Source organism: Alnus glutinosa, chromosome 10 (assembly GCF_958979055.1).
Source record: "Alnus glutinosa chromosome 10, dhAlnGlut1.1, whole genome shotgun sequence".
Classification (NCBI taxonomy): Eukaryota; Viridiplantae; Streptophyta; class Magnoliopsida; order Fagales; family Betulaceae; genus Alnus; species Alnus glutinosa.
Window position 1 is genome coordinate 25620508 of NC_084895.1, and position 13698 is coordinate 25634205.

A 13698-nucleotide genomic window follows, 5' to 3' on the forward strand; every position below is an offset into this window, starting at 1 on the left:
CGAGCATGCTGCACCGAAAGGCATCTGGAGTCCCATTTTTCGTGATCCTAGATTTTACTTCATATATGCTTTGAAAAAAAATATATATATATATATATATATATTGGGTTGCATCAGATTGCTTGGCAAATTAGTGTGTTATGTTTAAGTTTAATCGTTTAACCTATTTAGTTAAACGTGTCAGGTTCAGTTTGATCCTATCAGGTTGGCCGGTCAAACAGATATGCTTAAACCCGACACTCCAACCCGTTTCGTTAGCACTCTGATCCATGTGGTGATTAGTTTGTGAGCTTTGGATTGGGTTGGTCTATTGAATGTGGTGGACTCCACACACTTGATTGAATCGAAAAAATTCAAAGAAAACGGAGAGGAGTGATCAGTAGTCCAACAAGAAATGCCATCATGCCATGGAAGGTGATCAGTAGACCCCAAGTCTTCAAGATCACCAAAAGTCTTTGTTTCATTAGTTGAAAGAAAAAAATTATCCGTCAAGTTTCTGCTTGTCTTGGTTTTTGAATGTATATGATTATGGATTTTATTGCTTTGGTTGTGATTTATAAAAATTGATTGTTTTATTATGAATAATAATGTCCCTAAATAAAGATGGACACAAATTTCCTATAAACTAATTTGTATAAAACTCATACAAATCATCCTCTAAAAATAACATGTCATTTAAGCTATTAAACAAGCATGTGAAAAGTACGTACAATTAACAAAAAAAAAACATGTTTTTCACATGTAAATAACATGTGTCACTATTAGAAGTTAGTTTGTATAAAAAATTTTACAGGCCAAATTTTAAGGAATTTATGTCCAATAAAAATTCAAAGTTCTAATTCAATTGAATTAGAACAAGATGATGGTGTAATTAGACAAATGGGCTCCAACTTTTAAATTCCTTAACGTTAAATTAGCCATTTGGGTCTATTTGCTAAAATTTTATTCTTTCTCTTTTGTTTTCTAGTTTTTCAAAACAAAAGTATTTACAAAACACTTGAAACTGTTTTCACATTTAGAACAATTTTTCAAAAAAAAAAAAAAACCTCCCAAAATATATTAACTAACAGTCTTTAAATCTACTAAAGATCTCCTTAAATCGATTGAAAATTTCAAAAGCTAAATCAGAGTGCAAGCTATCTTACCAAATATGTAACACCTCAATCTTATTATTGAAAAAAAATAATAATAAAATATAAATACACTAAATGGACATTTTTTAAAATTTAAAAGTATAATTGTAAAAATGATGAAAATTAAGAGGTAGTAAGTGAAGTTTTCCCTATCTCACCCATGTCGTCTTTAATTTTTTTTTTTTTTTTTTTTATAATATCTAAACTAAATCCGTATAATATTAAAGGATCTAATCACGGGGCATTAGCTAAGTCAGTTGTTAAAAGTATGGCCCACATTTTTTTTATTTGAGATATAATATATTATCACCCCAATATATAATTTTTTATCACTTTAATTTACACGATAATTTTTACTTTTTTTTTTTTTTTTTTTAAATCCTAAAACTAGAGTTGTGATGGACCCCCTTATCACATGACAAACAATAGTTTTTTTTTTTTTTTTTTGGGGGGGGGGGGGGGGGGGGGGAAGACATGACTCGGTAAAGTTGGCCATACTTTTCATATAAGTGTTGGCCAGTCATGCACGCTAGTAAGGTGGGTCCAATTGAGTTTAAAAGATGGCTTCATTCATTGGACTCCACACCACGTGAATTAGAGAATTTAAAGAAGTACATGTGGGACTCACCCCATATGAGAGGGGTGTTGTACACTTGTTGTATATGTGATGTACATTTATCATTTTCCTTCAAAGAAAGCGGAAAGGAGTCCATGTCTTCCACATCGCCAAAAGTCTTTGGGTTTGTTTTTTTTATAGATCAAAGTCTTTGGGTTTGATTCGGTAAAGATTGACGTCCTTAAATTTGTTTAGGGCCAATAAGTAGCCATGATTTTCATTTGATATAAAATAGAAAGAATTTATATAAGGAAAATGAAATTTTTTTATTTATAGTAGATTTTTTATTTAAATAATAACAAAAAATAATTAATTTGATATAAAAATAAATAAATAAATAAGTTAGAATGTTTTGAAATAATTTTTTTCTTAGAAGTAAGAATATGGGGAGGGAAGGGTGTGTTGATTATGATATTAGTTTCGGTTGATCCTAATTGCATGGAAATGAATGAAAGAAGAATTACCCATGTTTAGTTTCCGCTTGTCTTGTATTATTACTCATAAAATAAAATAAAAGAATTGAAGCTTGGGTTTTGAATATATATATATGATTCAGGATTTTGTTGCTTTGAATGTGATTTCTAAAAATTGGTTGTTTTATTATGAATAATAATGTCCCTAAATAAAGATTCAAAGTTCTAATTCAGTTGAATTATAAGAAGATGATCTTAATTTGACAAATGGGCTTCTTATTTTAGATTTATTACATTAAATATAAGCCAATTTGGGTCTGTTTGATCAAAATTTCTTCTTTCTCTTTTTTGTTTTCTGTTTTTAAAACCAAAATATTAACAAATCATTCAAAATACAGAACACTGAAAACTGTTTTTATATTTATGTCACATTTAGAACAGTTTTTCAAAAAAAGAAAATTAACTCTCAGAATATATTAACAAACAGTTTTTAAATCTATTAAAAGATTTCCTTAAATCGATTGAAACAATATTAAATTAAAACATTTAGTTGAGAGATGCAATTCCGTCAAATAACACTCCGAGAGGAGATTGTGTGGCCAATTGTGCTAGACTCACGATCTGATTATTATTATTATTATTATTATTATTATTATTATTATTATTATTATTATTATTATTATTATTATTATTTAATGAGAAGAATCAAAGAAAAAGCAAAGCAATGCCATGGAAGATGAGTATGACCAAAAGTCTTTGCCGGGCAGGGCACGTTGTAGGAAAACATTGATAAAGACTGATATTAGTTTCAGTTGATTTTAATTATTTGGAAATCACGAGTTAAAAGAAAAATATGATAATTAAGATCAATTTAAAATAAGTGCGTACCATTAAAAATATTGTATGGAAATTGATAGGTCCGGAATTAGCTTAGTACGGACCGGACCCAAGACCCCGTCAAACAGTAGGCCTATAGCTATCAAGGCCCAAAAAAAGCCCAACATGAGGCCCGCTCCAGCTAAGGCCCGGAAGATGGGCCCAAGAGCCTAAATGTGGCTCATAATCACAAGATGTAATATATCACTCTACATTAAGAAGATTCCATTGTTTCCAAAAGTCTCCCCAACGACTTGGATAGAAAAAGTCTCCCAAGCAAAGATGTAAGACAAAAGTTACTGGCAAGTTTTCCTTCTAATATTTTGCTAGTTTGATAAAAAATTTATCTATCAGATCCCATATATATGAAGAAAGCAGGTTCAATGGATGCTATTTTGGAAATTGCAGAGGTATTAACAAACAACAGAGTCTTATTTTCTCTTTTGTTATTTTTGGACTAATTTTCTCTTTTGTTATTTTTGGAAATTGCAGAGGTATTAACAAACAGAGAGCAAAACTGATGATCGGGAACCTTATATTATGAAGCCATTAGAGGAACTTACATTTTGGCCCATTGAACGCTGAAGAGGTCAGTGTGCTAATAATTTCCCATTAATACCAGGAAAAATCTGCATTGAATATACCTCGAAATGTTCTTACTTGAAATATTGTAGCCATTTGCGTCCCAAGCCAAGACTTCATCTCACTCAAGAACATCATCTCACAATGTTAATAAACATTTGGATAAGAGATAACAAAATTAATGAAAACCAAAGTTCTAATTAGGCTTGTGATGTGGAAACGAGCATTTATCAATAAAAGGAATTGCACATGATTGTTTACTAGCAGCCTATTACCTGGGGTATGTCTGGGTTTCTTTCACTGTATATTGTATATTAGCCTATAATGGTGCTATTATATATTGTATTAGATTAGATTAGAAAACATCCATACAAAAGCACATATTGTATACAAAACAATAGATATTTATTAATAAAAGTGTATGAATAGTTAGTCAAATAGGGATATAAACAACCCTCTGAACTTCAGAGCTCTCTGGACTGCATTCTATGTATGTGCATACTATAATATGACATACATAAATTTTATGTTTATCAAAGCTAAAGACATCAGAATTCAAGGAAAAGAGCCCATCTATTGCATACTCTGGAGGCATATAGCCAATCTATGCAATCAACAAAAAGAATTTACACTGGCATATAGCCACCCACAGCTATCATCCATGGATTACATTCTCTTAGTTCATCATCCATGACAAATCTTGAGATACAACCAATAAAGAAATCAAAAAACAAAAAGGAAACATACAATTTACCAAGTCTGTGAGCATGATGTTTGAACCTCTAGAAAAAGAGAGTGAAAAAAAAAAAAAGCTTTGAATTAGATAAGAAAATGTTAAGTTATTCGGTCACAATGCATACACCATACCAAGTTTGTAAGCACGTTGTTTTTGAACCTCCAAAAAGATAAACTGATATTAGAATGAATTCCAATTAAAGCCAAAAAAAATCAAAGTGCATGCCACAAATCCTGGAACTAACAGGTGACTTGCTATGCTGATTATTATGAGTTTCAGCACTTCGGGTAGAGAAGCGCATAACCTCAGGAAGAGATGCACTACATTGGGAGGAGACGTGCGGTATACCTTGGGCTGGCTCTTTCAGACAGCAGGACCCCTTGTCAAGTGGAAAATCATTTGTCAGGCACTGGAACCTTTCACAAAACAGTTTGGATCCACCTAGTTATAAATGTAGGCACAATTAATTATCCAAGAAAGAACAGTACAATACACCAGGTGAAGTAAACTTTGCAAGTGAAATTAAGTTCACCTTCATAAGTGAAATTAATTGAGGCCTAATGCACAAGACAATTGAATGCAAGCATGCAACCTTTAATAATAAAACATTAAGTGGTGGAATCAAACAGGAAATCATTCATGGTAATAAAGTTAAATTCCTTTTTTTACATTTAAAATTAATATAAAATGTATTTTTGAAGAACATTGTTAATATATGTAAGATTCACTTACCCCATGAAAATTAACCAAGCAGCTTTAGATCAATCAACGGAAGTCATGTCCTTTTTCATCCGCTCATACTGAAAAAATTGCACATATTTGAAAGGTCATATCAAATTAGATTTGGAGATGAATATAAGGGATAAAAAGTGTTTGATTGACCTAACCTGCTCAGAATTTTGTGACCAATCATGCAAGGGAACATTGAATGAAATATCCACCATTCATTTTCAAAAGGTAACTCTACTGACCTCATGGTCCTCATACCATAGAGTCGGATTCTATTTTGCTCCCTATTCTTTGTCGTTTTCCTAGTAACAGGAGTACCATGACAAAACAGGCACCAGGAATGAGGATATCAGTACCAAAACAACCATGATAGATGGCCATCATAGTGTGATATTAGTCCATAACATGCAAAACAATCAGAATTTGCTAAAATACAGCAAAACACAGCTATAGAAAAATCCAGCCCTGAAAATGAAAATTACACATGACTATTCCAATAGAATTGGATGCTTGTAATCTGGGGAGCATCACATTGAGGTCATCTTTGAATTTCAGCATGACAACATGATTGATTTCGAATGCTTTTGGATATAGAAATTCTTGGTGTAGTTGGATGTGGAAAATCTGGTTTTGACACACCTGGATTAAGAGACCACCATTCATTTTCAAGAGGTATATGTCCATCCTACCGAGCTCTTATTATATGTATTTAAAATAATATTTGTTTTGGTAAGTGGGGGGAAGATAATACATAAAATAAAAAATAGTTCTTTGCAAGCACTTTTTGGTTCTGGTTGATAATGGCAGATGGTATATTGATTATGCGCATGAGTTTGCATACTGCAAGTAGGAAACATGCTTTAGTTCACAGAGGTAGCATAAGGAGCATCTCCCCATGATCTCTTTCTTTATTGGTCATAGGACAACCAGATGGGTGTTATTTGTTTCTGTTTCAGTCTCCTCCCACCTTTTTTGATTATTTTGTTCTCCTCAAATAATTGATCTTCAACAACATAGTTGATGAAATGACAGTGGAGATGAGCATATAAAATTCAACCTAAAACCAAATTTAACTTGGAACAGCTTTACCACCAACATAGTTGATGAACTGACAATTAAGATATAACCTAGCAGTATGCACAGGTCATCTAGGATTTGAATGCGCTGCAATTGTATCTTTCTAGTTACATGAATGTGGATAAGTACCTTGAGGCAAAGATCCCTACACACCTGGAAAATTGATCTAGACTCGCAGCCCCATGATTTGTAATTAAAATCGCAATTCTACGAAGTGCATCACAGAATATACTTAGCTCATGTAATCCACTTGCCAAATCTCATATTAGTATCAACATCAGAACCAAAACCAAATCTTATGCCATAAAACCCAATATTAACCAAAACCTAATCGTAACCCTAAACCTTAATTGTCACAGATTAAACAACAAAAACCGAATGATATGAAGCAGCAAAGCACCACCATTCCAATTCCAAAACTAAACAACAAAACTGAATTATATGAAGCACCATAGCCTCACCATTCCAATTCCAAAACAACTGCCCCTTCCAGAAGCTTTAAACCCAAAGCCCAGACCTAGCCCTAACTCAAACAATCCAAACTGAACCCAAACGCATCCTTGAAAAGATTTTAGATGACCTTTATTACATTGTCTTAGAGAAGTGACCATGTACTTCATTCCAAAAAAAAAAAATACATCAAATCAAATAGAATTTTATAGATAGTAGTAACCAAACTAAAATAAGATGAAAGCGAAAAATCTGAAGACATGCAATTCTCTACTTGCTGGACTCGAAATTCACTATAAGAACATGGGCCCTAAATTTAAAGTCGACATATATTTTTGTAGCATAAAAAATAAAAAAATAAAAAATAAAAAAAAATCATGGAAATTCACCTTCTTCAAATCCAATTTTGTAGCTTAGGAATTTTGTCCATCAATCGAGCCTTGTTCCGACAAATTTTAGCATTCATCAAAGGTGTAGATGCCCTGCATTTCTGCTAGAAGTCTTCTCAGATTTCTGCATATTCAATTGAATAAAAAATAAAATAAATTAAGACTCCCAATCTTCCCAATGTTAGAAACCTTATATTTATACTTCCTAAATAAGCTGTTTTAGTATATTTTGATTTTATTTCCTTAGTAGGCTATTTCCCTAATAGGCTAAACCCTAGATTTTCTTACCTAAATAAGTCATGCTTTATTCAATAAATTCAATTTAGATGCCGTATGGCACTTAAGTGAAGAAAAACATAATTTTGCCCAAGGCAATTGGAGGTTAGATTCTCTCAAAACAATCGATATATCCCTTTTTCCTTTTATTTTCTGATTTATATCGACAGAAACCCTCAGGTTCCTATCATTTGGTACCAGAGTCGAGTTTGATTTTCCTATGTTTTTTTCATTTTCCTGTTTTCCGTTTAGCCCATTAAAAAAAAAAAAACAAAAAAAAAAAAACAAAAAAACTCAATTAGAGTTGTTCGTGTTTGAATGTTGGCAGTTGTTGTGTCGTGTGCAATGCAAGGATGAAGCAGCGTGGCCACGTGGTAGTTCACAAAAGGTGATGGACCACTAGTGTTGATTGTGGCCATCGTGTGCAGTTGGGTGAGTGGCATTATTCCAATGGTTGACAGTGGATCTTTGTGCCTAGAGTGGAGCGTTTGGGGTCCGTCCGGCAAGGTGGGCAATGGTAGTTTAAGCACAGTGGTGAGAGGGTTGACCGATCTGTGGTACTCATGGGTGTTGTGGGCAAATGGTGGCCGTGCGAAAAGCAGAGGCATTCGCCATGTCTTGGCTGTGGCAGGTTGGGTGCCACGCAGGGTGGTCCGGCAAGGACTGGTGCCTATGCACAGTGGCACAAGGAAGAGGGTTGTGCGTGAGTTGAAGGAGGAAGACAATGGGTGTTTGGCTACAGGTTTGAATTCTTACCCCCGTTCCAGTTTGAGGATAGCCTATTCAAGTTTAGGAATATAATATCCTGGTTTAGGTGTTAGATTTGCATCTGTCTGGTTATGGGATTAAGATAATCCTTATCCCAGTTTAATTTAATATAAGAATATCCTATTCTTGGTAAGGGCCCCCAAAAAAAAATGGCTTCGCTTGAGTCACGAATTAGCTTGAAATGTATCGAGGAGCTAAAAGAATTTTTTTTTTGATAAGTAATTGCAATTTATAAAAAATGCGCAGAGGGGCGCAACCCTTATACATGGAAAGTAAACAAAAGAATCCCTAAAATTGACGAACAGAAAATAAATTTAAAAAGTCTACATAAATGAAAACACTCAAACTATGATGGGACGCTATCCAACTATATAACGTATTGAGCAACTGCTTTCGTAGCTCCACCATAGATGTCTCTATATCTTCAAACAGCATCGCATTCCGCTCCCTCCAAATACACCACAACAAGCACAGAGGAGCTAACCACCAAAAGCCTCTTTAGCATGACCACACCCCATTGCCGCCCCCCAACTTTTCAACAACTCCAACACCGTTCGTGGCATAACCCACCATTATGAACAACCAAATTATCCGCCACCATCCCATCTTTGTTCCTTATTATACTAAAAAGAGCTGGAAAGCATTGCTTCAAGGAACTATCCCCACACCACCAATCATGCCAAAAACTAATATTTGATCCATTCCCCACTTCAAAACGCACAAAATTACGAAATTTCTCCCACCCCCTCCTTATATGCTTCCATACACCCACTCCAAAAGAGCCTGAAACCTCTTCCGAGCACCACCCACCCTTTAGGCTCTCAAATTTGGCATCAATCACGGATCGCCATAAAGCCTCTCTCTCCCTACCATATCTCCACAACCACTTACCCAAGAGAGCTTGATTGAACTGGATGGAGTTGTGAACTCCCAACCCACCTGCATGCAAAGGAATACAAATTTTGTTCCAATTCACTAGATGAAATTTGGCCTCGTCACCAATGCCACCCCAAAGAAAATCCTTTTGAATTGTATCAAGACGATTAACCACCCTCACTGGAATAGGAAACAAAGATAAGTAATATGTAGGAATATTGGAGAGCATTCTATTAATAAGAGTCAACCGGGCACTCTTCGACAAAATACATCCGCTTCCAACCCGCCAATCTCCTTTCCATTTTTTCAATAATACCATTCTAAATAGAGGTGGACTTGTAAGAAGCCCCCAAAGGCAGACCCAAATAAATCATAGGCAAAGATCCAACCCGACATCCAAGAAGATTAGCCAACCTTCCGACATCCTCTACTTCACCAATTGGAACAATTTCTGATTTTCCTAAATTAATTCTCAAACCAGAAGTTGCCTCAAAGCATAAGAAGATACATCTCAGATGTTGAATTTGTTCTTCTTGAGCACCACAAAAGATCAATGTGTCATCTGCAAACAGAAAATGATTCACAACTAAGGCCTCGGAATCTCTGGAGCCCACTGAAAACCCTAACAAATTACCCTGATCTAATGCGGCAATCAGCATCCGACTCAAAGCCTTCATAACCACCACAAAAAACAAAGGAGAAAGAGGATCTCCTTATCGCAAACCATGAGAGCTACTAAAAAAAACCCGACGGGGTTCCATTTACAAGAATAGAAAATCTCACCACAAAAATACAAAAGCGTATCCAATCCCTCCATTTTTCTCCCAAACCACATCCCTGCAACAAATAAAGCAGGAAATCCCAGTTCACATGATCATACGCCTTCTCCAAATCTAGCTTACACAGGAGTCCTGGGTCCCCCGATCGAATCTGACTATCTGATAGAACAAGGATAATTTGGCTATTAAACCGTGCTCATCTATGTGAGTTCTCATTGATATATATAGAAGAATACAAGAGAGTTTGAATAACAATACATAACTGCATCTACTTCCTATTCAATAGTACTAGAACTCTTATCTAACTTATCTCTTATCTATCTATCATAGAGTTTGAATTCTAATATAACTGAACCTTATCTAGCTTAACACTAGAGTTTGAGTAGAAGTTGATTTCCTAGGTAGGATCCTTAATACCCTCCCGCAAGATCAACGGGGAAGATCGCACGTTGAGCTTGAAACATAGGTGTTGAAAACGTTGGGAGACTAGTGGTTTAGTAAGAACATCAGCAAGTTGATCTGAACTAGGAATGAACCGGATTTCCAAAGATTTATTAGCTACTCGATCACGAACAAAGTGAAAATCGATCTCCACATGCTTTGTACGAGCATGAAAAACCGGATTAACCAACATGTATGTAGCTCCAATATTATCACACCAAAGTGTTGGTGGAGAACGTAAACTGATTCCAAGTTCTTGAAGTAAAGCACGAATCCATAGGAGTTCGGCAGTAGTGTTTGCAACTGCTTTATACTCTGCTTCTGTTGAGGACCTAGATACTGTAGGTTGTTTGTGTGAGCTCCAAGACACCAAGTTAGAACCAAGAAAAACACAATATGCACTTGTGGATCGTCGATCATCTGGACATCCAGCCCAGTCAGCATCCGAGTATGCTTGCAACTGAAGAGAAGAAGTACGGCTGATAAGAAGACCATGAGAAAGCGTGTGTTTCAAGTACCGAAGGATTCTTTTAACTGCTTGCCAATGAGGCTGAAAAGGGCGGTACATAAACTGGCACACTCTATTTACTGCAAACCCTAAATCTGGTCTGGTGAAAGAGAGATACTGTAATGACCCTACAGTGCTGCGATATAGGGTTGAATCTTCCATTGGATCACCAGAGAAAGTAGAGAGACTTGAAGAAGACGCCATTGGAGAAGAGATAGGCTTGGCTTCATGCATTTTTGTTTTCTTCAAGAGATCCAATGTGACGTCCCACATCGCCTGGGAATGAGGATGTACTTATATGTATAAATGCACCATTTATGACACAACGCGTTTTAAAGCCGTGATGACGATGAACCTATCAGAACTCCGCAGTTAAGCGTGCTTCTGCAAGAGCAATCCCAGGATGGGTGACCTCCGGGGAAGTCTGGTTTGGGGAGCCAAAAGCGGACAATATTGTGTCATTGGAGGTGGGTCGTTACAGAAATGGTATCAGAGCCATTGCCCCAGCCTGAGATGGTGGGAGCGTGCACAAGCCCAATGAGGGACGCCAGCAGGGACGTTGGGTCTAAAGAGGGGGTGATTGTGACGTCCCACATCGCCTAGGAATGAGGATGTGCTTATATGTATAAATGCACCATTTATGACACAACGCGTTTTAAAGCTGTGATGGCGATAAACCTATCAGAACTCCGCAGTTAAGCATGCTTCTGTAAGAGCAATCCCAGGATGGGTGACCTCCTGGGAAGTCTGGTTTGGGGAGCCAAAAGCGGACAATATTGTGTCATTGGGGGTGAATCGTTTTATTGACTTCAACACCTGAAAAATAGTGAAGATCACCTAATTCTTTTACGGCAAAATCAACACTGAGAAGCTTCAAAAGTTCTGTAATTGCAGCTGGATCCGATGCTGTGATTATTATGTCATCGACATAAATTAGGAGATAAATAGTTACTGTCTTGGTACGGTAAATGAAGAGAGAAGTGTCGGCCTTAGAACCCACAAAACCAATCTGAAGTAACTTATTACTGAGGCGAGAAAACCAAGCGCGGGAGGCTTGTTTTAAGCCATAAATCGCCTTTTGAAGCTTGCACACATGATTAGGAAAGCTGGGATGAAGAAAACCAGGTGGTTGGACCATGTATACATCCTCGGATAGAAAACCATGCAGGAATGCATTCTGAATATCAATCTGCTTGATTGACCAACCTGCTGAAAATGCAAGAGAAAGAACTATCCGAATGGTTGTAGGCTTGACAACAGGACTATAGGTCTCTCCAAAATCAATACCGGCCTGTTGATGAAAGCCCTTAGCAACTAGACGTGCTTTATGCCGTTCTATGGACCCATCAGCTTTCCTCTTAAGCTTGAATACCCATTTACAGCCTACAAGATTCTGAGAAGGCTGCTTAGCAACAAGAGACCAGGTTTGGTTTTGAAGGAGAGCATTAAATTCAACTTGCATAGCATTTCTCCATTCCGAAACTTTTACTGCATTGGAGAAGCAAGTTGGTTCAATAAGAGCTGAATCTGTTTCTGCCACTAAAACCTGTGGAACTGGGTATCAGATGGTGCCATCTGTAAGTTGCCTTTGCTGAAAAATGTGATTCATTGACCTTGTACGCATGGGATGTACCCGAATAGGAGGACTATCCGTGTGAGAGTTGGAATTAGGCAGGCTATTCTCAGCAGAGGTAGGAGAAGGAGAACTAGAAAAAGAATTAGGAGAGACAACTGCTGGAATTTGTAGCTGAGAAATATTTGGCGTGTTAAGGCTCCAACTAGGGTGGCTTTCTTCGTATGGTCAGCAGCTTTGGGCAAAATTTTGACTCATGATAACTTGCGTAAGAGGAATGTTATAGTAATGGAGTGGTGTTGTCTTTGCAAGAAAAGTGGGGAGTCTATTGATCACTTGTTGCTTCATTGTGAGGTAGCTCGGGCCCTGTGGAGCTACGTTCTTAATTTATTTGGGGTTGAGTGGGTTATGCCACATTCGGTGTTGGAGTTATTGATTAGTTGGGGAGCGGCTATTGGGAGTCGGCATGCGAAAGAGGTTTGGCGGTTAGCTCCTCTTTGCTTGTTGTGGTGTATTTGGAGGGAGCGGAATGCTCGTTTGTTTGAAGATGTAGAGACACCTATGGTGGAGCTAAGGAAGCGGTTGCTCAACACTTTATACTCTTGGATAGCGCCATATCGTAGTTTGAGTGTCTTTACTTTTGTAGACTTCTTAAATTTACTTTCTGTTCGACCCGCTTAAGGGCTCTCTTGTATACTTCCCGTGTATAAGGGTTGCGCCCCTTAGCGCTTTTCAATAAATTGCTATTACCTATCAAAAAAAAAAAGTGACAGGAGGTGTTGGAAGTAAAGGAGGAAGAACCGGTGCCTGAACTGGTGAAGGAGAAGGAGAAACAGGAGAGACAGCAGCAAAGGGAAATTGATCTTCATGGAAGATGACATCTCGGGAGATGTACACCCGGCCAGAATCAATGTGAAGACATTTATAGCCTTTATGATGTTGACTATACCCAAGAAAGAGACACTCTTTGGAACGTGGGGAAAACTTATGAGAATTATAGGGTCTTAAGTTTGGAAAGCAAGCACAGCCGAACACCTTAAGAAACTTATAATTCGGAATTTGATTAAAAAGTATCTCAAAAGGTGATTTATTTTGTAACAAAGGTGTTGGCAAACGGTTAATAAGATAGCATGAAGTGAGACAGGCCTCATCCCAGAATTTTTGAGGGAGATGGCTTTCAGCCAAGAGAGCTAGAGTAGTGTCAATAAGATGCCTATGTTTTCTTTCTACACATCCTTGTTGTTGGTGAGTATGAGGACAAGAGATACGATGAGTTATGCCATGAGTTTGAAAATACGATTGAAGGGTGCGATATTCGCCACCCCAATCAGATTGAACGCTTATTATTTTGGAATTTAGTAGACGTTCAACCATGGTTTGAAATTGGAGAAAGGTTGGCATAACATCAGATTTAGCTTGAATTGGATAAACCCAAGTGTAACGACTATAAGCATCAATAAAGGACACATAAAACCG

General features: G+C 36.8%; 1 protein-coding gene and 1 long non-coding RNA gene across 8 annotated transcripts in view; one reads left to right on the forward strand and one right to left on the reverse strand.

Moving 5' to 3' along the window:
* The first annotated feature begins 3258 nt into the window (after positions 1-3258).
* On the forward strand, positions 3259-4913 carry LOC133878806 (uncharacterized). The gene is made up of 3 exons (XR_009901993.1): positions 3259-3448; positions 3531-3627; positions 4636-4913. It is a non-coding gene; the product is annotated as an uncharacterized LOC133878806 (long non-coding RNA).
* The window catches only part of LOC133878805 (putative disease resistance RPP13-like protein 1), a 30605-nt gene continuing 21325 nt past the window's right edge, over positions 4419-13698 (reverse strand). For 5 of the 7 annotated variants that reach the window (XR_009901992.1, XM_062317350.1, XM_062317349.1 and 2 more), the window contains 4 exons: positions 7002-7125; positions 5244-5387; positions 5089-5156; positions 4419-4797 (listed from right to left, as the gene is read on the reverse strand). The gene's annotated coding sequence lies outside the window, so the exon portion shown is untranslated. The remainder of the gene's footprint in view (positions 4798-5088; positions 5157-5243; positions 5388-7001; positions 7126-13698) is intronic. The other 2 variants (XM_062317347.1, XM_062317346.1) reach the window with 2 other exon arrangements.